The sequence below is a fragment of the Protopterus annectens genome, chromosome 14.part0 (genome assembly GCF_019279795.1).
Source record: "Protopterus annectens isolate FY-2018-M chromosome 14.part0, PAN1.0, whole genome shotgun sequence".
Taxonomy (NCBI): Eukaryota; Metazoa; Chordata; order Ceratodontiformes; family Protopteridae; genus Protopterus; species Protopterus annectens.
Genome location: NC_056748.1, coordinates 113,731,183 through 113,758,500, shown reverse-complemented (window position 1 = coordinate 113,758,500; position 27,318 = coordinate 113,731,183).

Below are 27,318 nucleotides of genomic sequence, written 5' to 3'. Positions count from 1 at the left end.
ATTTATCTGTATTTTGTTGCTGATGTTGAGTACAAAATCATTAAACAACTGTGGGCACACTCCGTATGTCTACTATGGTTTATCATGCATACTCCCCTGTTTACGTCCGGTATGTAGATGAGGTTGCAAGGTAGCCTGCCATGATGTCACCATGAATCTATGCTGTGGCCATCAGGGTTCTTCTCATTGTGATAACTGGCTTGACTGCATGCTAGTCTGATTAGCAATGCTGCTTTTCCAGATAGGAGGGTAGATAGTATTGGGTCAGCTGTTGCTTCTGCACTGTCAATGAATGCTCAGTGTTGTGTAATTTTTGCTGTGGTTTAAAACAAATATATATCCTGCCCTCTATTTTTTGACATTTCCAACTCAACTCATTACATCCATTACTCCTGGCAAATCAAAGAGTTGTCTGACCCTAGCTACTACACCTGTGGACCTATTCATCTAATTTAGGGTTTTTGCTTTATAGACCAATGTGGGTGGTAGCTGTCGTACTGTGATTTGACTATCAATGTAGTTCTGGTGTCTCACTGCAACATCTTGTCCTGCTAAGGACCCACCACACTAACACCTACTTTTGCTTATTGAAATTGCAGTGAGCAGATGTACAGGGCACAATCTAAGTGTTTTTGAGTGTCTATCTGGCCTTTGAGTAATTCCTGCTGGTCCAACTGCAAAGTATGAGCATTGTGAGAACACATTTGTTTTGTGATTTGGTGATACCCTACCTGAATCACAAATATTTGAAGGGTTATACAATGCACAGGCTCCTTTGTTCAAAGTACAATATTCCAGAATCCTGCAGTAAATAATTAAAATATGGAAGGAATACAACTCTACCAGACCCAGCGTCTGATCTTTAGAAAAAATATTTGAAAACATTCTGCTAGTCATTGAAGAATACTATGCAAGGCAATAACTATTTCATTGCAAAGAGCAACATTTTCACTGCAATATCACATCTATTCTCTACTTATTTTACAATAATGTACATGACTTTCTTCTAGCCTGCCACTGCAGGTGATTACCAATATGGGAATAATGGCAAAATTTGCAAAAATAAAGCAGGATAAGCCACACAGAAATCCATACTTTTATAAATGTACATAACAGGGTTACCAACTTTTCTAACATATTGTGATGGAGTCATGAAATCAGGTGGGGCTTAATCTACACTGTAATTAACAAACTCATTTTGTTTAATGGTACTTTAAAAGGCATTGCTAAAGACAGTACCACAAGAGAGTCCACAATTAATTATAAACAGATAGTTTTTTCTTTTTAATTATTGTTTCAAAGCAAGTCCCTTGTATATGCAAGCTTATTTAAAACATTTCTTGCATCACATCAGTTCAGCAATGAAGTTTACTCTGTCTGCAGTATGGGGAAGGTTTCTAAGCTCTGATTCTTCCTTTTTATAGTGCACTAAAGCTTTATGTTTGCAAAGGGTATCTTCAACACCTGTGCTGTAGACTGAAACATATAAACAAATCATACCTCTCAACCTCTTAGTGGAAAAATCTGGAAAAAAAAGCCTAAAATAATGGAGGATGAAGGACCAGAAATAGGGGCAGATTTTAAATATCACTCATAAACTTAAAGAGTTGCTAGAATAACAGGATTCCTGTTAGCACACATTTCCTGAAGGATGTGAAGTCTGAAACTTAAATATATGCCATTATCTAGTGAATTCAATTCTCAATGATTTGTCAGAAAGCCACAAATGTTATGAGGCGCAAACGAAAATATGAGGCAAAAATCTGGATATTTGAGAGGTATGGCACAGACAAAGAAGGGCCAATATACAACAAAACAGAATCACTATTTACCATTTCACTAGTGTTAAATGCCTTTCCTATGTGATTTGAAAACTTACTGTAAGAAATGTATTAATTCAAACGTAACCTTGGCCATTGAATGCAAAATTGTAAATTCACCCCTGGGCTGCCCCCATGTCTCCTGTAGACAGAGGCTGACAGTAAACATTTGCTAACTAGCATCCTCCACCCCTCTCCACACACGCATAACTTTTTAGCAACCCCCTATCTAACATACCCCTCCTAACCAACATACTCCCCCAATTTAGAAGCACATGTTGGTCATTAGCTTTGCATATACTTATGAAGCTATGAACTTATGATTGTGTAACCAGTATGCTTTATAGACTCAAACAGACATTACAAATTTATTTCACTCCCTTTGATTGTCACAGTTATCTTATAATTTAATATTTTTTTTCGGCAGCTCATGTAAGGAACAGCCTAAGGTGTTGTTTACATGGTGCACCTCTCATGTACTGATCATGTGTAGTCTACAATTTGCCTTTAAAAATCACAGCACAGCATTAGAAGAAAAGGCTTTTTTTTTCATTTCTTTCAGTAGACATTCTTTAGATCTTAATCCCTGCAGTTACTGATAAGGTATATCTGTATCGGCTTTATTCAGTCATTTAATGATAGATATCCTTTTAATCAGTTCTAGTTTAATGAAGAAAATTGATAAATCTAAGAGAAGTAACAGGTAATTTAAGGACAAAAATCATTGCATTATACCTAAATCTTTGCACTTGATAGACATATAACATTTCTGCATTTTTGGTCTAATTCCTTTATTACGCAAATTATATTTTAGTAATTTCTTAATATGTCATGAAATATTGGATACAATTAAAATGTGCCATGGTATCTTACCTCCCGCAGTGTGACAGTCATTCCTTAGTGGGAACATGCAAAGATAGTTTTGAAGCAAAGTGTTATGCAGATTTCCTATCATCAGACTTTTGTTAAGTCAGCAGAATTCAAAACCAATAAACTGTTTTCGCAGTTTCAAGTTTGTGGCAATGAAACGGCAACAGATAAAAGGTTTCTGTTTTTTTTTTTTTTTTGTTAAATTTACTAATCTCACAGAAATGCAAATGTTTACATGAAATAAAAGTGATTATGCCATGTGTATTTTTTGAATGACCATTTGATTTAGTAATTGTGGCAATTATTCTGTGAATGGGGTAATATTATGAACAACTGGTTTAGAAATGAATAAAACATGCACATACACACACACACACACACACACACACACACACACACACACACACACACACACACACACACACACACACACACACACACTATAGAACACTACAGAGTGGATAGGGACACACTACAGGAACTCTGCAATCTCTGTCTTCCTCAACTGAGAGTCAGGGCAAACTGAGGGGAACCAATACCTGTGGAGACTAAGGTATGTGTAGCACTTAGACTTTTAGCTACAGGAACCTTCCAGAGACCAACAGGGGGCATTATGGGGGTGTCACAGGCATCAGCATCCAGGATCCTCCATCAATTCCTGAATGGTATACAACAACATGCCAATGAGTAATTATATTTTCCCTGTACACCTGAGGACAAAGCCAGAACTATGCAGGAGTTTTACACTGTAGCACACTACCCTGAAGTCCTAGGTGCTATAGACTACACACATTTAGAAATCAAAGCACCACCCAGGGAACAGGGAAGGGTGTACATAAACGGAAAGGGTTACCACTTCATTAACTGCTAGGTTGTGTGTAACATTAAGGGAATCATCCTGAATGTGTGTGCTGGCAACCCAGGCAGTTACCACAATTCACATATCTGGCACATCTGTCAACTGTATCAGATGTTTACTAGGGGGATATCTCACAGGTCATTTACTGAGGGATGTAGGTTATGCACTAGAACCATGGCTGATAACTCCCATCAAAAATCCACACACACCGACTGACGAATGCTATAATGAGGCATACACTCAAACAAGAAATTTCATAGAGCATGTGTTTGGGCTGCTGAAGTCACAGTTCTGGTGCCTAGACACATCTGGGGGAGCCCTGCAGTACAATCCACATATATGTGCTGAAATATTCATAATCTGTGCCATGCTTCTCAACATTATCCCAAGAAAACAGCTGCAGCAGGAACTCCATGTGTAATGGCCACACATCCCAACACCACTGGCAAGATCACCACAGTCACACACTAGTGAGGAGTCAGTGGGAGAACCAGCAGCCACTGTGGGTGTAGGCAGATGTACATGTGCACAATAAGTCATTGCTCTGGCCAAGAGGCAATGGATAGCATACACACTCACCACTAAAGGGGCTACGACTTTCATCCTATGCACATACATACAGTAACACTGACGTCAGGCAATGCTCACAATCTTTACCTACCCATGCAATGGCTGTGGACTGCTAGAATCAGATAGAGTCAGCCTAAACTAAAACACTTGTAACTGCTGGATTTCCAAGGTAAGTGTTGAATCTGGAATAGAAAAATAAATGCCTAAGAATACAAATGAATAGCATATACTTGCATACTGTTACTTGGTAATGTAAGCAAATATAAGATGGATGATTGTTACAGCAATTACATCAAGATGTGACAGCACTGACTTATGTGAATACATGTGCCCTCTATCAAGTAATAGGCCTTACTTTTAAAATGTACAGATTTTCACCAAATGTTCAAAGTTTGGCCTTATATGTTTGTAATGACAAATCATTAAAGAGTGAAGTTAGAAAATAATGACACACATTGCAGTTTCAGACTTCACATCCCTCAGAACAAACATAAAAATAGTAATGCAATGCCTGTTATTCCATTAACTGTCTACGTTTGTAAGATCACAATGTTTAAAATCTTTCCACATTGTTGGGCCTTTGTTACACTTTTATTCATGGCTTGGTCTAGTTTTGCTGGTCTAAGAGTTTGGGAGGGATGTACACATTACATGAACCTGTAAGAAAGCAGTACAATTTACAAAACAGCATCACAAAAACAGATATACTGAACACTAAGTCAGCTATGCACCCTGAGCATCAGACAAAAGACTTATGTATCCCTGAATCCAAAAGATAGAAAACAAGGATATGACACAGTTATCATTATTTGCACAGGGTGCTGTGTGTGTCAGGGGGGGGGGGGGGCAGGAGGCCTAGGCTGACACAAAAGGTAGTTAGTGCATGTGAGTAAGTAAGAGAAAGAGGCAGACATTTCAATAAAATATCAAATGGCCACTGGGACAGAATGAGCTTTAAGACTCACAACTGACCCATGTAACAGTTATGTGTGTGTGTCTGTATGGGCACTCCAGTTGAAATTGGTGTATGAGTGTCTGCAAGAAGACAGTCAAACACTGTAGTAGCTCTGTGTCATTGTATGTCAGACAGGTGTGAGCCATGCATGGTAGACGTGACAGTCCATTGTCGTCACCCCCAACCCTGAGAACTGGCTCTGCAAGAAGTTGCACTGGCATATCCACACTCACAGTAAGATGCACTGCTACTACCTGAATGTGACTGATGTTGGCTGAATGAGCTCTCCTCACGAGTATGCTCAGGACCACAACCCCATGGCCTGCCATGTCTGGGTGTTGACACCTCAACCACTGATAGAGCAGAGGAAGTAGCACCACAATGGGAGTATGATCAGGTATAGTCACATCAGCTAACATCAGATGATGTGGCTGACCTATGCCGACTTGGATTCTGTTCCCCTCCCAGCAAATGTTCTACCACAGAGACTGCCTATTCCAAAGCGTCATTCATCCAATCCATTGAACCGGCAACACAGTGGAGACAGTCATGCATGTCAGCCTGTACCACATCTACTATCCTAAGGATTTTCTTGGAGGGTCTATTGAAATGTGCCTGTGCCTCCATGACAGCCCTAAACATATGTCAAGTGGCACGGAAAGACAAACCCAGACAAACCCAGGATCAGGTGGAGGATGGATAGCAGGCCTCCTCTGAGCACCCCTAGCTACACTCCTGCATGGAACCTTGCCCACACTTTGGCTATGTCCAGAGTCAACAGGCACTGAAGCCACAGTAACCACACTACCCTGATCAAGTGTCTCACCCGCCACCTGTCCAATATCAGAGTGCTCACTGGAATGCATTTGTGTAGGCCTACTGGCTGTGTCTAACAGAATTACAGGGGATAGCCGAATGTCAACCTCAGGGCCAGATTCAACCTCTGCACCCCCAGACTCTCCCTGCATTTGCCCACCATCACCATCAGAGTCTGCTGCTACTCTGACATCAGGTGGTAAGAGTCCCACACTTCTACTGTCAGGATCACCTGTGAGAATAAGCAACAAATGCAGGAAAGAAATTAATAGCTACACTAGTACAGTTTAATATATGCTAACGAAGTAATACTAGCACCACTATTACAGAAACTACAGCAATGCGCACACACAGTCCTGACACCCACATCACAAATATAGATAACTGCATATTTCTGTCAAATGCTCGTCAATACTGAAATAAAATAGTTTGAATTACCATGTGCAGATGACTCCACACTTACTAGTTAGGTTGGAAGGACACCATCATCATAATAGCAATAACACAGGGGAAAGCATTTTGGCCTTTATATGTCCATTAACTATACATTTAACTGAACCTTAAATTACATGTACACCCAAAGCCCATGTGTAATGGACAAGAATGTGTTGTTAACTGTATCAATGTATAAATACCCCCCCCCCAAAAAAAATAAATAAATAAATAAATGTAACTATTACTGTTAACATTTTACTATACAAGAAATATTTAAAAGTTGACATATGTAAGCCTACCTGGATGCTCCTCCGGGGACATACTTGTCCTCCCTAAAACAGCAGCACCAACATCAACCACATGCTGTTCTGCACTTTCCACTGAGCTCTCTGGATCTCTGACCATGGACAGGAACTCTTCATTTGTTGTCAACGGTGACTCTGTAGTTGGCCTTACCCAGTAGCCAGCTGTCCATGGGCCACTGCATCTGCTTTCCTCCAAGCTGATGAAATCACGTCAGTGGCCCTATGATGGACCTGACCATATGTCCTGCTACATCCCCCAACATCATTTACATCATTCACTATCTTGTTCCAAATTTGCATTCTCCCAGACATATCCCCACATCTTCTCTCTAGCAGAAAAGCACTAAGCCTGGATGTTCACTTTGCTCTCTGATTCACTGAAGGGAGGTTTGCGGGGATTGGGACATTTGCGTGCCATAGTCCAAGGTGACATAAAACAGTAAAGGATACTATAGAGAAATATCAAACAAATAAAATCCTGCTTAGATATAACACATATTGTTTATTCGTTGAAGGTTGTGCATTAGGCCCGGCAAGCCAGCACATAAAAATCTACTGCCAATCATTAGCGGACCGGAGTTCCGCTGTGGCGACCCCTAACCGGGAAAAGCCGAAAGACACAACAACTCACCAAAGGAAAAAAAAACAGTTATTCAAATTAAAAAAGGGTTATGCGATTTTAACATATCCCAGTCAGACACAAATCAAGGTTTGATCCAAAACAAGGACTAACAATAGCAAAGCAAACCTCTGTAAAAACCTTTTGGTTGTGCCAACACAGACATTCAGCTTGACTCTCCCACCCCCAAAACAACAGGAAAATGACATTTTGTACCAAACAAGCAATAACACATCAGTCAATTGTTATAAGTGCTTCCAAACAAACTGTCCCAAAAACATGTGTACGCATTTACTGCAGAACAGTCATTTTTATGCAATTACCAGTCACTTCTACCTATGCACAGCACTCCCCTAGAGGTGTCTATGGGCCATCCTAGATGGCTAACATTCCTGTGTTATTAACAATATAGAACATTTGTATTTAACTGAAACAACATAGAGGAGTGTAAAGAGTAATAGTTATAACAGTAACACTTATGATGAAAGTTAATAAGGCTGTGTATCTGAAAAAATAAAATGCCATGTCAAAAATGATTTTGTCATGAAATGTGTACAGATAAAAGATGCATTTGCAACTGTATATATATATATATATATATATATATATATATATATATATATATATATATATATATATATATATATATTTCCTAGTAGCATGTGGGCAAATCCAGAATATAATTGCAAAATTCAGTCATACCTTATCAAGATCAGTAGTCTTCTGTGCAGATAAATCCAAAGTAAAAACAACCTTCTTCTGTGTTATCCACATAAAAAAATTATCCTCACCTTTAAGTTCTCTGGCTGCATGGTTACCTTTTTGTAGTATATATTCAGCCATGTAAGCATGTTGAAGATGCAAGCAAAATGTGAACTCTTTAGAATTGCTGAATTCCAAATTCTTGGCCCTGTGTAGCAGATGTAAAGATAGTACAGACACTCCTTCAGTGTTTGTTGCTAATGGATTGCAACTGTGAATTATTGCTGGTAGGAAGAAGGAAAACACAACAGCAATTTCAACTCCTTTATCTCCAGTGGGTGTGTCAGCCAGGTTAGACTTACAAAGTGTAGAAGTAATTGCATCAAGGTTTTAAAGGCAAGTAAAGCACATTTAACATTTCCTGTTCAGTAATATCCAAACTCCCCTGATTTTCATGAAAACTGTTTAGTATTGCCATTTAATGTTCTCATACATCTTAAGGACGATGACAGAGTGCCATAGAGACTGCGTGTCTCAGATTACTGCTCAAATAAGAGAATAATGAACACTATACAAAGATAAGACAGAGCTGCATTTCTGCAAACAATATGCTTACATGGTTGTGTGATCACTTATTGCATTACATCTGAAATTAACAATTACAAACAGCTGAGAAGTGTACAAGTGCCATATGTCTTGTTAATACTTTGGGTGATTTTGGACTTGCTTAAATGTACAATGATTTTCATTCCTGCTGCAAAGTTTTTTTCTGTGGCAAAGAGAGATAAATCACTCTTATTGCATGTTGGGGGTTCATTGGTGTGAGAAGTTAAATCCCAACTTTAGGAAAAAATATTTCATGTGTACATGAACATTTATTTTGCAATGTTGCCAGTGTTTGTGTAGCACACAGCTTAGCACAAACGCAGGAAATGGATAAATGCAATAAAAGTTATATAATGTACTTCTATAATAACCAATATATAAACTACACCCTTGAATCACATTTGTGTCTAGCACATTTGCTAAACATGGTGATCCACACAGTATATACTATCTTTAGATCACGGCTGAAGTCCCACATTTCTCTTTTAAGGATTAAACCTAACAAATACTGTTCACAAAGATAAAACAACATGATTTTTGTTTGTTGCATTTGCGTGTCACTTAACATCACTCAAGCCTGGACTAATGGCCCACACATGAAGCAGACAGAACACCTGTGGACAGGATGCAGATAGTAGAAAATTTCAAAATGGAAACATTCTATCCTCTACTTTCTGCCACCATGCCAACACACTAAGTGGCATTGTGCAGCAGTTAACACACAGAATTTAATAGTGAATATGAAAATAGCCAACTCTTTTTTTAAGAATTACTGTGGCAGCAGGTGTAAGTGTATGGCTACAATACAGATAATCCTGGGTTCTAATACAACAAATTCCAAGTATACTTACTGTTGTTTTGTTTTATTTTATATTAATATTCACATGAAAAAAATATTACACACTCCTAATTTTATTTAGGGTTGTACACTTTTTTAATAAACACATAAAAATTTAAACATAATTATAAATAACAATAAAAGTATGTATGGCAGTGGAGTTTATATTAATTATTTGTGTAACTGAAGGTATACTGAGTATTATGTTTTTGTAATTATAATTGTGTTTTCTGGCCTTGGATGGCCTTCAGACTTCAATAATACTCATACTCACATGAATGTATAAACCAGAACCTTGTCAGGTCACACACACACACACACACACACACACACAATATTGCTCTCTGCTTACATCACACAAATGTGGTTGGCATCTTTGTTTATTGCACTGTTGCTGGACATGAAACTGGGATTATTTACACTTAAACACAGTGAGTGGCATGCATGTGCAATCTACCAATAAATAGATCCATTTGAGAAGCCACAGTCTCCAATCTGTGGAAATCTATACAATACTATTACATAAAGGTGGGAATTCCACAGACCCCACTAATTTTAGACCCATAGCTGTTCTTTCCCCACTCTCTGAAATCCTTAAAAATGCACTCTCACTCAACTTTTCGAGCTACTAATCCATGAAAATCTTGCAACTCCTACCCAACATGGGTTTAGGCCAAACCACAATATTGCCACTGCCCTCCTATTTTTTACTCAGACTTTAGCCAAGGTTAGAGACAACAATCAACTCATATCCTGTCTATTCCTTGATCTCTCTAAAGCATTTGATACTGTATCTCACTCCAAACTACTAACTAAACTATAGGAGCAAAACCTCTCTACTTCCACTCTTAAATGGTTTTCCAGCTACTCAATAATAGGTTACAATCGGTGAGATGACACACTTCTTGATACCCTTTCCTACCTATTGAAACGGGCATCCCCAGGGCTCTTTTCTGGGGCCCCTCATATTCAACATGTGTACTAATAACTTCCATACAGCCTAGGCACGCTTCTCTTATACAATATACAGATGACGCTACACTTATCTCTTTCTCTGACATCTCTCACCTCTGCACAAATATCCCAAACTTGTTACAGTCCGTTGAAAGATGGCTCTCTGAAAATCAGCTCATCTTAAATCCAAAAAAAGACAAAACTCCTATTCCTCCCGCAAACTCTTTCCCATCACAAATCTACCTTTACCATCACATCCCTTGACAATACTACCATTAAAGCAGAAACTCACACTAGGCAACTTGGCACCATAATTGATAATCAATTAAAATTCAACCTCCACATTCAATAGAGTATAAAAAACACATCAAAAACTGGGATTACTTTACAGGAATAAGAAATTCATTACCTCAAACTCTAAACCTTCTCAAGCTCAAGCTTTCATCCTACCCTGCCTCCTCTATGTGGCTCCAATTATCACAAACATACAATCATCACTACTCTCCAAGCTTGAACAAGCCTATAACAAAGCAGATAGATTTGCCACAAGCCTGCCCTATAGCTCTCAACACTGCCATGCACTAAAAAAAATAAATAGACTAGAATTCCATGAAAAACTCCTACTGTCACAGCTACAAATCACACATTCAGTACTCTACAAACCTACTGCCTGCCTCTCCCTCTCTTCACTTCTATCCTGTTATACTCCAAACCGTCATCTTCATAACTCCGATCAACATCTCCTTGACATCTACAAACCCATCAAAAACGTAGGCAAACTACTATATAAATACTCAGTGTGCCAGTCCTGGAATAAACTCCCCACTTATGTAAGGAATATCTCACATGCAAAACATTTCATAAAAGAGCTAAAACTCTCCCTAATAAACAGATGGCTCTGACCCTTTCTATACCCCACCTAACCCCCATCACCCTTTGCTCCATCCTTCATCTTTTCTTTCCCATTTCTTCTCACTGGGAAACCCCCCCTTTCTCTTCTCCTCTTTCATTAGATGTCATGCAACACTTTTAAGTGCAGCTACAGTCTATGGATATACGCATATTTTATTATATTTTTTGTAACCACAATCTATGCAATAACCCTTCTACCAAATGGACTTGTACCAACTTTAGTATATTTACCCCACTGTATTGTTCACTTTTGTACACATTGCCTGAATACTTTGTACATGATTTCTCTGCTTAACACTGCTTTATGTTGCCATCCCATCATATATTGCATGGTTTTATACTTTACATTGTTTGTATTACATCAGAGCTTTTCTTCTCAGGTCTCCACTAAAAATGGGTTTCTGCCTCAGTTGAAACAACCCGGTTAACAAATGTCAAATAAATAAATAACTAACTAAATAAATAAATAAATAAAGTTGCTCATTCCGAAATGTAGAGTTGAAGCGCAAGAGGTAGTGCTTGGGTCTCCCTGTAACTCTCATGAAGATTGTATAAATCATTTGCTGACTTCTTCGGGGCAGTTGATAGTATTCTTCAACAGGAGACAGTAGCGTGGCTAGAGGTGCATTTGGTACAATGCTACTGAATTAAATGGACTGGTTATTTGGTAAAAGTAGTATGATTTATGGTATAAGACATATCTGAAACAGGAGTTAGAGAGGAAACACTGAGAGGATGTATTCATGAAAGTTATGTATGAGACATTTTATAAGTCTTGGTGCATGAAACTGGCCTGACTGAACTTACCTTATTTATCTTTCAGTGGGGAACGGGCTGAATGGAAAAGCAATGGAACTGGAATCCCTGTGACCAGAAGGAACAAAAAAATATGCAGCAACTCAAGCAGATGGTAAGATCAATAAGGGGAGAAAGTGGACCCTACAGGAAGGCAGAGAGGGTATGTGATAGGATGGCAGTAAGAGAGGATGGTGGGGAAGAATAAATGAGTTATGTTTAGCATAGAAAAATAAGGAAGGGTTTGTGCAATACAAGAATATGTGAAAAGAAAGAAAGCTGTTTCAAGAAAATATTGAAGAGGAAGATGCTGTCAAGCTGAAGACAGAAAATGTCCACAGAAGTGCATGCAGAAGGACTCATGGACAGGTGGACCAGTTCTAGGGATGGTGTCTAAGAGCATGTAAGCTAAGGAAATAGTATCAAATTGTATGATTAGTGATGTCGGCAGAAAGACAAAGGTAATTGTGAGGGACAAATGGATTCCTGGCAGACTCTAATAATATAGCAAGGAAGCAAATTCCTACAGATATGGGAATAACTCAGTTTTGCAAGGGAGGAAAATTCCTTCCTTATGTTAGGAAAGAAATACTGTGGTCAGGGCCAGCAACTGAGGAGCCACAGATAAGACATTTTGTAGGGGCCTAAGCCACACTACCCTTTCAACACCCAATCCTATCCTCACCATCCTCATACCCCACCCTCTCCTATAGTCTACTACACTTTTAGATTAGGCATTAAGACTATAAGTCAGTATATTATTAAGGGCTAAAGAATGTATTTGTTTAGCTTACATGCTGACAAAAAGTATGTTAAAACAAAAGTGTGCTTTCTTATAAGTCTCTCCTTCTTTATAGTCTTAACATATTTGCAAATGTTATCAGCACCTCTGTTTTCTGCTTATTCACATTCTGTAGATAAGGAATGCCTATTGCAATTCTGCATAACTTTCAGGCTTTTTGCTTTTTCACATTCTGCAAATAAAAGGTTGCAGGAATATATGGTATGATTTTCTATCAAGATGCACTGTTATGTTTTTAAGAGCAAAAGCAATATCTGCCACTGTAGATTATGTTTCGAGATAAAAAAAAAAACGTGTTAAAACTGTGCTTAGTTATAAGGAATCTTGTATAATTTGTAAATCTTTTTAAAAGTTCATTTTCTGATGTTTACTTTTTACAGTCTGTGGATGAGGAATCTTTCTTCACTTACATTCTGTGAAGCTTTCCAATCATAAATATTTCAGTTCCTCCTCATCATATACGTTGGATGAAAACTATTAGAAACATGCTATTACACAGTACTGTTTAATAAGATTACATTTACATAAAAAATTGTTAAAATACAGCTGTACTTACTGACAGAGGAGTTTTTTGATTTCTGTATGGAATGACATCAAAACTTTTGAACTTTCAATTTCTTGATTTATGTTCTACAGCATCTTTACAGATGTTGTTAACCACAATATTTTTGTTTCATCACATTTTACTGATAACATTAAGAATGTTTCCAGCTTTTTGTCATGCCTGTTCTGTTAAATCTTTCAACATGTTGATGCTTAGATGTTTTTGCTTCAACATATTTTATAGATATTATTTCAAGACTGTTGGGGTTATCATGGAACATGACTGACCTTAGTTAAGCTTTGAATACTTTCAGTTTGTTCTTCTAATGCCACTGAGAATAGCACCATGACTGCTAGAAGAAAAATTAGTAATCCAACAAATCTCTCATTCAGGGCAAGATATTCCATTTCCAGGATTTTCAAAAACTTTCTAAAGTATGAAGGATTTGTTGCAACATTCCTATCTTTCCATCTTTCTGTTCTACAAACAGAATGCTGTTGAAATGTAGTCCTTTTGTTTCAGCTCATTCTTTGTCTAAAGCATGCATGTGAAATCATAGTTTATGTCTAATCTAGCATGTATCACCTTAGCCAGAACTTGTGCCCTTTCAATTTGGAAAATCTCCTTTCAATTACACCACTGTGATTATTATTGCAAAAATATAATTCCAAATATCAAAAACATTGCAAATGCATTGAGATGGTCATTTAAAGCAAAGAACTGTAGCATTTTCAAAATATTTCCAAAGTATGAGAATGGGAAAATTAGTTTCATTGCTCCCTCATATTCATATAGGCATTTTGCTAGCTTTCTTTTCTGTAATTTTGTTTTTTCAAAATGCTCTGTTTTTCAGTTCTTCAGATTCTATAGATACTATTACAAGGTTGTTAAGTCTGCCTTGAAGCATAGTTCATCTTAGGTATAATTTATCAGCTTCAGTTTAGAGAAGCTCCTTTTGTCTGATGCCACTGTGGCTGGTATTGTCTGAAATATGCAAACAGCAGTATGAACATTTGGAAATTCAGTAGCTCCCTCTTTTACAATAAGTAATTCAGAATTTGTAAAGGTTGTACAAAGTGCGTTACTGAGAGATTTGATCTGAATGCTTCATTTCCTTAAATGGCATATGATCATTTAAATCAGTTCATTTCCTTGGGTTTGTTTTACATGCAATTTTCAATTTGGAAACATATTTTTCTAATTTTCCCTTTGAAAAATGATAAAATTTACTTAAAAAAATAACTTAGCATATGTTTTGTGTCTGCTGAAACTTTAGCCCTGAAGACTGTATAGCTTTGTCTAACATTTGGTTGAAGCCCTGTATTTTATAAACTTGCTTAGGATAAGTATTGGGATCATCAAGAGATTTTTTAACTACTGTGCCTGCTTTTATTTTCGGAAATTGTGAGACTGCCTCAAGGCAAATCATAAGTTAATTTGCAGCAACTAAGAGTTGTTCAGAGGCAATCTCTCTATAATCCTTGTAAGATCTGTTGCAATGTATTGTAGATCTTTGCTGACAAAACTTACGGGAAACAACAAGCCATGCTAGAACAACAATGAATCAATAAAACATAGGCTGGCATGGATCCTAAGGGCATACTGGGGAAGTAGTTATCATCTTAAGCCCTGAGGTTATTTATTTTCTTATTCTCCTCCCACAACTAAAAATCATGCTATGCCCCTGGGGATGGAGATTAACGTGGATGCCCACTCCAGAGGCAGGCATTCCATGTGAATGTGCTAATATATCACTCCAGTCTCTGTAGGAGCTCAGCCAAGGCCCTTCTTCCTATTCTGAATGTTTCCTTATCACATCCTCATTCATCACCAGGAATGAAATTCAGGATGTTCCTGTAAGACTACCCTCCTCAACTGAAATGGAAACACTCATCACCCCTTGCCGAATTGCCAGTTACCTGAGCAGCTAATCAAACCTGAGCCAACTGGGCTGTACTCAGAGCTTTAACCCTGTATGCCACTAGGGTGGTGAAACATGCAATGATGATTTAAAATAATATCTTGCAGTACAGCTTACGTATGTGTTTTTATCCTACCCTCATACCTATATTTATTCTGATGAGCTTCATAAAATATGTACACACTCTAAATAAAGTATGTTGCACAAAAAACAAGTCTTTTCCTAACACACTGCCTCAATTGCTAACATTGCAACTTGAAGAGGCCAGTCAGCTGATAAACTGTTCAACCTTGTTGTAAGGTAGTTCTGACCAAAAAGGAGACAGGCATGAATTTGATTCACAAAGTATGGTCTGAGACTGAAAAGGAAATAACAATTATTACTATCAAATACTGCATTTCTTACAACAGCCAATACAACCACTATCTATTCAACTTAATGATTTTGCAGGGAAAAAACTCGTAGTGGGGAAGAACCCCTCCAGAAAACTGTGCCACTTGAAATATTAAAATCAAATGCCAGATCTCTGCATCTTGGGGAAAGAAGCATTTCCATGAAAAAGAAACTAATACTAGAGGTATGCTATTATTTATACTGCAAATAACTGATGGGGTTCAATTTAACCATCACTCATGATATTCAACCATCTTGTCATTACAACCACACAACACTATATCCACATCTAAAGTTTAGATCCAGTGCAAAGAAATAAGCAGTTGGAACCATGTTTACTACTCACAGCAACCCAAGCGACACATGTGCACCTATACTGTGCCTTCTCTTTAACACAGGCAGATGGTACAGAAAATGCTCACTTCATGCTGAACTCAAAATCAATTAATTTAAGATGAAACAGATGACGCCCATACTTTTCAACCTTTCATCTTCTAAAATCATAGTGAGGGGTTATCAAAAGTAATAGCAGAGAGTTCAAAATCATAGCTTTCAAAACTTTGCTTATGTGCATAAATCTGGGGTAGAGATACAAATGTGTAACTCATGAGGTGCTAACAGATGTGCATCTACATAGCTATACAGAAGAAATATTTCCATACTACATTGTAAAAGTATACACATACCTCTTTTACTAACGTGCTATGCATTCCAGTCATAACTATAGTTTTGTTAGCTGAATTAATATAAAGTCTGTATATATTTTTATTTGCCCAAAACATGATTGTGGAATTTTCATTAAAACACATTTATGCTGCAGTTAAATAAACAAATACACAGAAACCTCCTCAATTTGGATATGAACAAGAAATCTAAATATTTCTAATCAAGCCACACACAGCCTAATTCTTTTGCCTGTATGCGCCATTTTAAATGTTATTATCTGTGTCCCCAGTAAAACGTTTCTATGCTTTAGTTCCATGTGCTATGTTACCACTTCATCAAAATATTCCTGACCAGCTCTTATATTTTCTTCATAAAATGGATTGCATTGTTCTACAACCCTGTGTCCCCACTGCTCAACATACCATTAAGCAAACTTTGTAATGTATAATTATATATATATATATATATATATATATATATATATATATATATATATATATATATATAGGGGTTCACTTCATAATCTTGAAATACTGAAATATCAAATTTCAGTATCTCAAAACTGTGAAGTCGAATATCCGAGACACTGAACATGCATAAACCCGACACCTAAAATTGCAAATCCACAAAATCCCGAAAAACACATAACACACACTAGAAAACACATACATACATGAACATACATACCTCCCAACACTTCTCTACAACAAACATAACACACACGTACACAACCAAACACATGCGCACGCCTACCCTTAGTATATGCAGGGGAGCAAGCCCCCCTGCACCCCCCACACCCATCTTACTAATATATACTAACTTCGAGGTTCCACAACACTCCATAACACACACAACCCATCACCGCACATTCCACCCCCCCACACAAACACACATCACATACACACAAACCCCTGCACTCCCAACACTAACACATTCACACTGCACAACACCTACACTAACCCACACCTCAAACATCCCAACACACTCAAACACAGACAAACCCTCCCCAAAACCCTAAAAAAGTACACTTACCTAATGCGCTATCCGTACCGTGGGTTCGAAATTCTGCATTCAACATTTCCAGGTTTGCAATTTCCGTCCATTCAACTTTATAGGCTTGAGATTCTAAAATTCAATATTTTAGAATTTTGAGCATATAAAGTGTTCCCATATATATACATTACTGTACACACACAGATGTGACCATCAGTTTCAGCCACTTGCATGAGTGTGTATATTTCAGCTGTCTAATTAAGATCAGACAAATTAATAAATATATAAATAATAGTCCTGAGATATATTTTGGTTCAAAACCATAAAAACACAGGTTACAACTACTTACCACAAGTCACATTTAATACATTATAAAATAAAAAAAAACTGTGCCCCCATATTTGCCAATATTGTTATGACATACTGGGAACACAAATTTGCATTTACTTCCCCCTTTAGTAGTTTATAGAACATGTAGGTTTGATTTTTGGATGAGAATTGTGTTTTATGGAAAGGGAACTTGGAAGAACTACAACAATCTGTGACCTGTATCAACACAACCACTAATTTTTTATAGTTCACTTTATGTGGGTCAGATAGTAATGCTAGCTTTTTCGATGTTAGGTTATATAAAGATACAAGTAGATGATTGGCAGAAAAAAAACTACAAATTCTAATACTATATTACCTTTTTTTTTCTAGTTACCACCCTTCTTATATAATTCCAATGTTTGGGGTACCACAGGGCAACAAAAAGGTACCTGTAAATGTGGCACTTGTAAGCAGTAAGTGCAAATTTATTATCGAGTGTGCCAAGGTTAAAATTCATGGAAATGACTGGATTAATAAGAATGGGTACTATAACTGCAGCTCTAAAACAGTAATACATGTGGCTTAGTGACAAAAATGCTACAGTTTTTATATTGGTAAAACTGAGAGGTCATTAAGAGAATGGGTGTATGGCCATGTATATGATATTAAAAAAAATCAGTTCATGCAATGTCTTGGCCAGGCATCTAATTCAGTTCTTCAAATATAATTTTAAATTTTGGGTTTTTGATTCTATTAATGTTGATTCAAGAGGGGAAACTTGGAAGATGAAGTTAGAGGTTGTAGAGTTGATATGGCAACTCATAACAGCTTTAGACAGGACCCTGGGGTTGAATGAAACTTTTTCCATCAGTGTTGCCCTTAAACTGAAACAGCTGAAATTATAATTGTGATTTTTATTTATTCAAGGTAAACTTTTATATATAGATATGTGAGGTATTCATATTTCATATTATATTTTATTTTCAGAGAAGTAGTCAATAGATTTAATGTTTTAAGCTATTCTTTTAATCATAATTTAAATTGTATGCATAGCTTTAAGGAACTAAATGAACATGTGATGTTGGTGTGGTAATGGTATTTAAATGGTACAAAATTTTCAATCACATTGTTCTAATGAATTTATAGGTTCATAGATTAGTGCTAAGCTAATTGCCCTTATGGGCCATTTTAAGCCTAGCCAGTTACCCCATGTGAGAAGCAAACACTGCACCTTATGTCTGCAAGATAAACACCTTAACAATTATGTCAACCTCCCACCCATACTGGTGAAGATTATGGATGGTGGTACATTTTGGGACCTATGTTTTTATGGTTTTGAGTTTTCTGGTTGACACTTCCATTTGTCTTTCTGTTGGTGTTTGGTTCTTGCTCTGTATTTCACCTCACCTTTGTGAAAACTATTCAGTGCATACAATTGCAAACTCCCTCTTCCTTTACAAATTGTTATCTTGAGTCAGACACAAAGACCCAAAATGAGGAAAAGATTTTAAATATTGCTCTTATATATTTTAGAAGCTGCTAGAATAAAGTTTGCAATAAGAACTATTCTTCTGAAGGGTATGAAGTTTGAATCTCGCATGTCTTTCATTATTTAGCCACTTGTATGAAAGCATATAATTCAAATGACTGTCTACAACACTGCTCTACAACCTGGGTGACCAAAATCTAATGACTTGTACGGACCAACTGGCACATCTTCTTCAGGGCCTGTCATGCTCCCAAATTATTTATGCCCAGTGTGGGCACCTGATTTGACCTGCCCTACCTATGGCTTGGCCTAAAATGTATAGTTCAGAAAGGACACAGCTTTTGTTGAAGGTTGTACTACTGAGCAACTGCCTACCTACATATCTGAGGAATGTGCCCTGCGCTTTTGTGAAATAAAATGGCAATAATATATATTTCAGTAAGCATTTGTAAACATTTGCTAGTAATTACTGACTTTAATAACTACTACAGTTATGCTTTTACATATAAAGAGTCAAAATCCCACAGTTCTGTACAAGGATAGTAACCCTAATGTAGTTCAACAAAAACTACAGTTCCACCTTTACATAAATGTTATTTATAAAAATCTCTGCATTGTATATGAGGATTCGACTTTATAAATCTGCGGTACTTTCATGCCTTATTATCTGTAGAATCATAGGTAGTCACTTGATCCAAAAGCCAGTTTGAGAATTGCCCCACCACACTGTCTGTTAAATGACTTGCAAACTGTCAATCAGTAGGCATATGGAGGCTGAGCAAATCAAACCTTGGACTGCAGGAAGCAGATGATTAACATCTCATAACATTAATCCTCTGTGCTTACTTCCTCGTCTTCCTTCTGTTTTTGATTTCCTTTTGAATTAATGAACATTTAATCTTTGTTTGTTTTGTGTGCTAAACTATGCCAGTCAGCTGTATACTTGCCTTGTAAGAGTAATTTTAGGCACAACACTTTGTATTTACATGAGAAGTGATGCCTGTTACCAGGTAGTGTTAGCTTTCAAGGCCATGTGCAGAAGTTAAATGCCTTTGTCACAGTTAAACAGCTATGCAAGTAGAGGCTACATAAATCAAACCCTGGCTTAATATAGACAATCAGATCAACCTCTCATTTTTCCTCTCAGTCTCCCGTTAATCTGTACAACAAACGAGAATCTGATTCCACATGCTCCTTCAACCCACAAATGTTCTAAGTAAGTATATTTCTGAAAACATGCTTATCATATATTCTCTGGTTCATAAACACCATGCCAACCATGCCAAAATGCTGGAACTCTTACAATTATACGACTGAATAATAATAATATCCCAGATACTCTCTCCATACCTACCTCCTTTTACTACCCCTAATATGGACAACCTGCAACATTGCTGATAAATTATAGATATGTGTGTGTGTGTGTGTGTGTGTGTGTGTGCGTGTGTGCATGCGTGCGTATGTGTGCATGCGCGCACGCGCGCGTGTGTGTGTGTGTGTGTGTGTGTGTGTGTGTGTGCGTGTGTGCGTGTGTGTGTGTGCGTGTGTGTTTGCATGTATTCATTTGTCATGCATGTATATTATTAATATATTAATAAACATATGTATGCACATACTAATACACTCTCTCTTGCACATTTCACTGAAAATTAGTGTGCAATTTTCACTGAAAGCTCAATTCAGTGAAAACTCAATTCACTGAAACACATTTCACTGAAAGTTAAATATGGCCTTTTCCCCACTGTAGTGCGGCCCTAGATTTAGTATATATAGTAAGTAGGGTAGGGGGCACTGCCCCCCGCATATTTTAAATATTTTGAACTATATACATGGATACTTGCAATTCCAATATATTATTCTTTTCCGAGCATAATATATACTTAAAATATGTGGAGTGCTATGCCTCCAACACCCCCCGATGCCCCCCCTTACTATATAAACTAACTCCTGGGTCACACTACAGTGAGGAAAAGGCCATATATAACTTTCAGTGAAATGTGTTTCAGTGAATTGAGTTTTTAGTGAATTGTGCTTTCAGTGATTTGTGTTCAGTCATTTGAGTTTCAGTGAAATGTGCATTCAGTAAAATGTCCTAGACTCATATATATATATATATATATATATATATATATATATATATATATATATATATATAATTATGGTTCTAGGACACTGACATAGGGTCCAAATCTCCGAAAATCCATTTTGCCAAAAATAGTACTGACAGTGTATCTGCCCTTTTACCCCACTGTAGTGCAATCTCAGAGTGAAAATATTAAAGTAGAGGGGTGTTGGAGGCATAGCCCCCCCCACCTACACAGGTTATAAACTACTTACTAACCCTTTTAAAAGGGACTGCTCAATAGAAAACAATACTAGACAATATTAAACTGTACTGGGGGGGGGGTTGTGTCCCCCACACCCCCTACTTTAATATTCTCACTCCGAGATTGCACTACAGTGAGGAAAAGGGCAGATACACTGTCAGTACTATTTTCGATGAAATGGATTTTTGGCGATTTGGACCCTATATCAGAAATTTTCGGCAAAATGGATTTTTGGCGAAATGACACTGATCTATACTTATATATAGATAGATATAGATATGGGTGACATTGAATAGGTGGCTATGTGTTACATTAGCAGCTGCATATGGTTGAATAACAGCTAGCTGACAGGTGCACGAGAGTGTTTTATTGTTGGGATTGGGGAATTTGCCCTCACCCCATGTTTGTTCACTCTCAAAATCAGTATATAAAATTAGCAGAGGGTGTGGGGGCAACGATCCCCACATGAAGCCCCCTGATAAAAATGCTTTATTGTATTTTTAAAAGTAAACTTTGCATGCACCCATGCTGTTTCTTGGCACTTGCATACTGAAATGCTGATGTTGGCATTTTTTAATGTTTTGACACTGGCATTATGCCAGTCAACAATGGGTGTTTTTATTTATTAGTTCACTTATATATTTATTTGTCTATCTATCTCTATAGATAGATATATGTCTAGATCGCAATATCGACAGACCACAGTCTCTAAAGCTGGAAGATCAAAATTAAATGCCAGTAAAACAAAAGCTGGCTTTTTGAAGGAAAGGGAAAGAGGCCCCGCCCGCATTCTGACATCTCCTGCATCTTATATGTACCGACTCCAAGATCACATCAGATTGGGGTAAATATTTAAATATTTCAGTTTTGTGACATTGACTCTATATATTAATACATACACACACACAAACACACACACACACACACACACACACACACACACACACACACACACACACACACACACACGCACACACACACACACACTTCTTTGTGCATACTGATCCCAGAATAAACTGCGTCTAAAGCCATCATTCCTGAAAACCTGGCAAGGTGCCTGCTATATGATACGCATGTTGTGTTTGGTGACATTAACATTCACATGCTCCAAATTCTTTTGACTTGACTGCCCAGACAAATGGCTTGGTAGCAAGTGAGTGACCAATGTGATATGTCATCTTCAGAAGCTTATAAATAGGTGAACATATGTATTGCAAATGTAACTTTACTACCAAGTGAATGTAATTAATGAGAAAGTAATTAAAAATGAAACAGTGTTTCTCTGCTAATAAAATTATGTGCCACTTTAGGTTAAACATTTGCTCTGACACTAACCTTTTACAGTTATTCAATAATAGAAATATATTGGAGGAAAAAATGTCAAACAATATACTGTCACTATTGAGGTGAGACCCTTAACCTATGTGCAAAAATGGGGAAAAGGGTTTTTTGAATGGATAGATATGCCCTGTTTCTTTAATACACATTATAATACAACTCTGAATTCTTCACCCTATTCATTACAAAATAAAGGACTTTAACAATTCAAAATTAGAAGCATGACATTGCTTTGGAAAAAAAAAAAACAACTACTGGGTTGTCCTGAGAAATATTTATGATATCTATAAAATCATTCGAAATACATGCCCTCATAGGTTAATACTAGGCTACCTGCCTAGATGGGGTCTTTTTTAAGCCTAGTCAATATCTCAAGGTCAGAATCAAACCCTGAACCTTGTGTTAATGAGGAGAAGGCATTAATTAATATGCCAAATACAACCCCAACAGGGTGTTTTGTTTGAAGTATATCACATATGTCACTGGGACATTTCATTTGCTTATTTATTTATTTACTGGTATTTCATTTCCAGGAAAGTCTGACTGGGTAGAAGCCCATTTTCAATGGCGGCCCAGAGAGAAAGTGCCAAAGTATTGGAAAGCATCTTACAATGATTTTACAGTCTTTAAAAATAACACAAAAAACTGCAGTTTAAATAATTATACCAAATTAAACTTTAACTTAAAACATTGGTTAAGATGCGATACAAATTGTATGACAAAGATTTAATAGTCAAAGAAATTTTAGCCTGCTTATAGAAAAATTAGAGATAAGTTAGTATAATACAAACTGAGAGAAAAGCAGGCTTATGATATATTTAGAGAAAAAACCAGGAGAACAAAACTGATAAAAGTAATAAAGTGAGCGAAGAGGGGAGAATAAGCCTATATAAGGTATGAACAGGCATTTGTCCACATTTAGGGATATAATTTATCCTGATGTTGAGCAAGAACAAAGCCAGCTTTTAGCTAGGAAGTCTTTCAGAATTGTTTTGAAAGCTGTCAGAGAGGGTACTGACTAGATAGATAGAGATAAGGAGTTCCAAGCTTGGGCAACATGGCACAGCTACAGCATATCTGATAGGTTTGTGCACAAAGAGGAGTTTTTGGTCATTTGATTGTAATGAGCAATTAGGAATATAATTGTTTCGAATGTCATGTAGTGCTAGACAAGCACATGGATTCTGGATAATTTTATAGGTGGTAAGAAGTTGTGTATATGCTAGTTAATGGAGTATATGCTAGTTAATGGAGTAGCTATAACCAATTTAGGCTTTTTAGTGTTATACAGTGGTGGGTTCTAAAAGGGGAATTTTCTGCAAATTTAGCAACTTTGTTATAGCATTGTTCAAGTTTTGATTTTTGTGATGGCTGAAGGTTAGTAATGATGGGACTGCAATAAAGAAATGTTGGGAGGAGATAAGTAGTGGCAAGTATAGCTTTAGTTGCATAATTGAGAACATTTTTGGCTCTGAAAAGTATCCCTAATTTGCTGAGTTTTTCTTAAACAATTTTGTACATGAAGGTCGAATTTAAGATCATCATCTACTACCATCTGTAATAATTTGCTATGAGAAGTAAGTTCAGCAGTTGCATTATCAAGAGCGAAAACTTTTTTCTTTTTCCCATGGGAGAGGGATTTGAGGAAAAAGTGGATGTTAGTTTTTTTTTTTAGGGATGACCATGAGTTATGAGTTAGAAAGCCATGTTTCAGTCACTATTAAAGCTCCCTGAGTAATTTTTTGGAGGTGTGCCATGTTGCCAGATGTGCAAACAAGTGTGGAGTCATCTGCATACTGTATTAGGTAAACTTGTAGTGTAGATGTGTGTAGGGCATTTGTGATAATGTTAAAGAGGAGGGGTCCAGGGATAGACCCTTGTGACAGACTGGTGGTGACTGGAAGGTATGGAGAAAGGGTGGAGTGCCATTTTACTGATTAACACCGACTGGAATGGTAGAGTTTGAACCATTGAAGGGTGACCTGAGATAGACCTAATGAAGACATTTGAAGTAGAAGTTTGCTGTGATAAACTGCTGAAGGCTTTATACAAGTCCAGAAATAACAAGGAGACTAGATTGCAATTATTTATAACTTTATTGACAATATCTATATCAGATAGAAGTGCAGTGTTAGTACTATGGGAAGGATGGGATGCTGAATATCATTGTCTTCTGATAACAATCCTTACAACCGTAGATTTAAATTCATACCAATTAATAACCTGTAAAGGACTAGAATCTATATACGTACAAATGTTACAACTCTTACATAAAACATTCAAATTTTCCACTTTTAAATCAGTATGGTCTATTCTATCCATTAAATTCACTGAATTACTGTAAGAAAATTTAAAAGCACACTGTAGCATATCTCATAATGTTTCATCACAATGTTAATAATAAAGCAATATTTCTTCATTCCCACTACTACCTCTACAAAAGGGACATAGTGTACAACAAAATTGCTTCATGGGTAGACCAAATATCAAAAGTGCTTGCTGGTGGAATCTGCTATTTATCATTTACCTGACTAAATTTTATTTGATCCTGATTTGCATCAGGGAAATTCATAAATAAATATACATGTAGAATGACAATGACAGATGTACACAGGATATTGAATGAGTCACAGCTACTGTATATCTGTCCCCAGCCAAGATTATAATCTCTTCACTGATGAGCTGTTAGTAAATTGGGATTTGCCTGATGAGTATGTATACATGTGATGATATGCAAGCTTGAACGAGAGAAGAGGAAGTTAGAGCTTGTTAACTGCAAGTTTGACCTGCTTAAAGTTTTAATTTATGCATCTGTCTTTGTTACTGATTGAAAAGCCAACAGGAGACTATATAATTAGATTAAATGGGGTGATGTCAATTAAGTGGATGGGTCAGCTAGTGGGAAGTGTCTGATTTTACTGAGAGTCACATTAAATACACAGCACCAGAGAAAATGTTTGAAATCAGTTTTTCCCAAACGTAAAGCATACCCAATTAGGACACATGCTCTAGCCATGAAGAGTGATTCATCCACACTATATGCAGTTTAAGAACTATTTCAGACAAATGTCCAGGATCAAACACCAATAAAATATCAGGGAAGATGTGAAAATATTTCTTTCTCAATCTATTACTCCATCAAGAATGATATACAAGTTTCTGCAACTAATATGAGAGATGACTTCAATCAGAATAATTTTCAGTGAAGATTCCTCATTTTTCAGCATCACAGCAATGTTCTGGTAATATGGACCATGTATTCCAGAAGGATCTTCCATCTGTCAACAGGTATTTCTTATAGGAATCAAAATGTTTCTGACTCAGATAAATTTACTAAATTACAGTAATTCAGGACCCAATAGTAATAACATTTTATTCTACTAATGATGTTTCACCCCGATCTCCGAAAATTATGTTAAAATGTTATTGTTTTAATAAGGAAAGTAGATCATTAGCTACAATTTCTTTAGAAATTGAGCACATCAAGTACCTTCTTCTGGAAAAAGGAAGACATTTTTAGAATAACAAGTTAGCAGGATAAGTAATAAGCTGATTTCATTTTTTTATTCTATCAAAGAAATGTGATGCCGTAATGCTTGAGAATTCAAATATATTATTTTCTTTACAACATAATTATGAAAACATTTTAAATGTGAAATTCAGAGACAAGCAACTTAACATCAGAATAATTGGAATTACCAGAATAGTTAGGTGCCAATATTCAATAACAGAGATGGCAAACTCTATACCATGCTTGCTGGGAAGAGAAACCAATACTAGAGTTATTTTAACCAAAAGGAGGATTGGTCCATTAAAACCTGGCCTAAACTGAGCATTTATTGCAATTTTTTTCTCATTCTGAGCAGTACAAACTGACTTTACCTGCCTCACAGAAAAGGAAAAACTTAATTTATAACCAAGCATCATTTAAGAAGAACTTTGCAGTGATTAGGAAAGCACCATGGAAGAAAGTCTGCAAGATTACTTCATTTCTTTATTCTGCTATTTTTGCAACGTCACATATAAAGCCATGAATATTTCATTTTCTTTCCCATAAGCAGCACAGAAGGAACTGAAAGTAACCCAAATCATTTCCATACTTCCATATTGGGAAACTCTGGATTAGAAGATAGGGCCGTGGATTTTTATGTTATTATTTTTTTTTTTTTCAGTGAAGGTGACGCTGCACCAAATGCAATTAGGATTGCTATAGGCAGTGTTATATTTTGTATGGGTCTACATCAGATAAAAGAAAGACCTCTTACCCAAAGATGACAAAGCTGAGATGAAATTACCAAAACTTCAGTTTAATGAATGAGCACATTGACAAAACTTTTCCCATGGTAAGTAGCCATTTGACCAACATGTAACAAAAAATACAGCACAATATCTCCAACCAACACACCTTCCAGTGTGGGTGACTGAGGCCCTACACTCCCTTAACTAAATATACCAAACTCTGGTATCACATTACAGT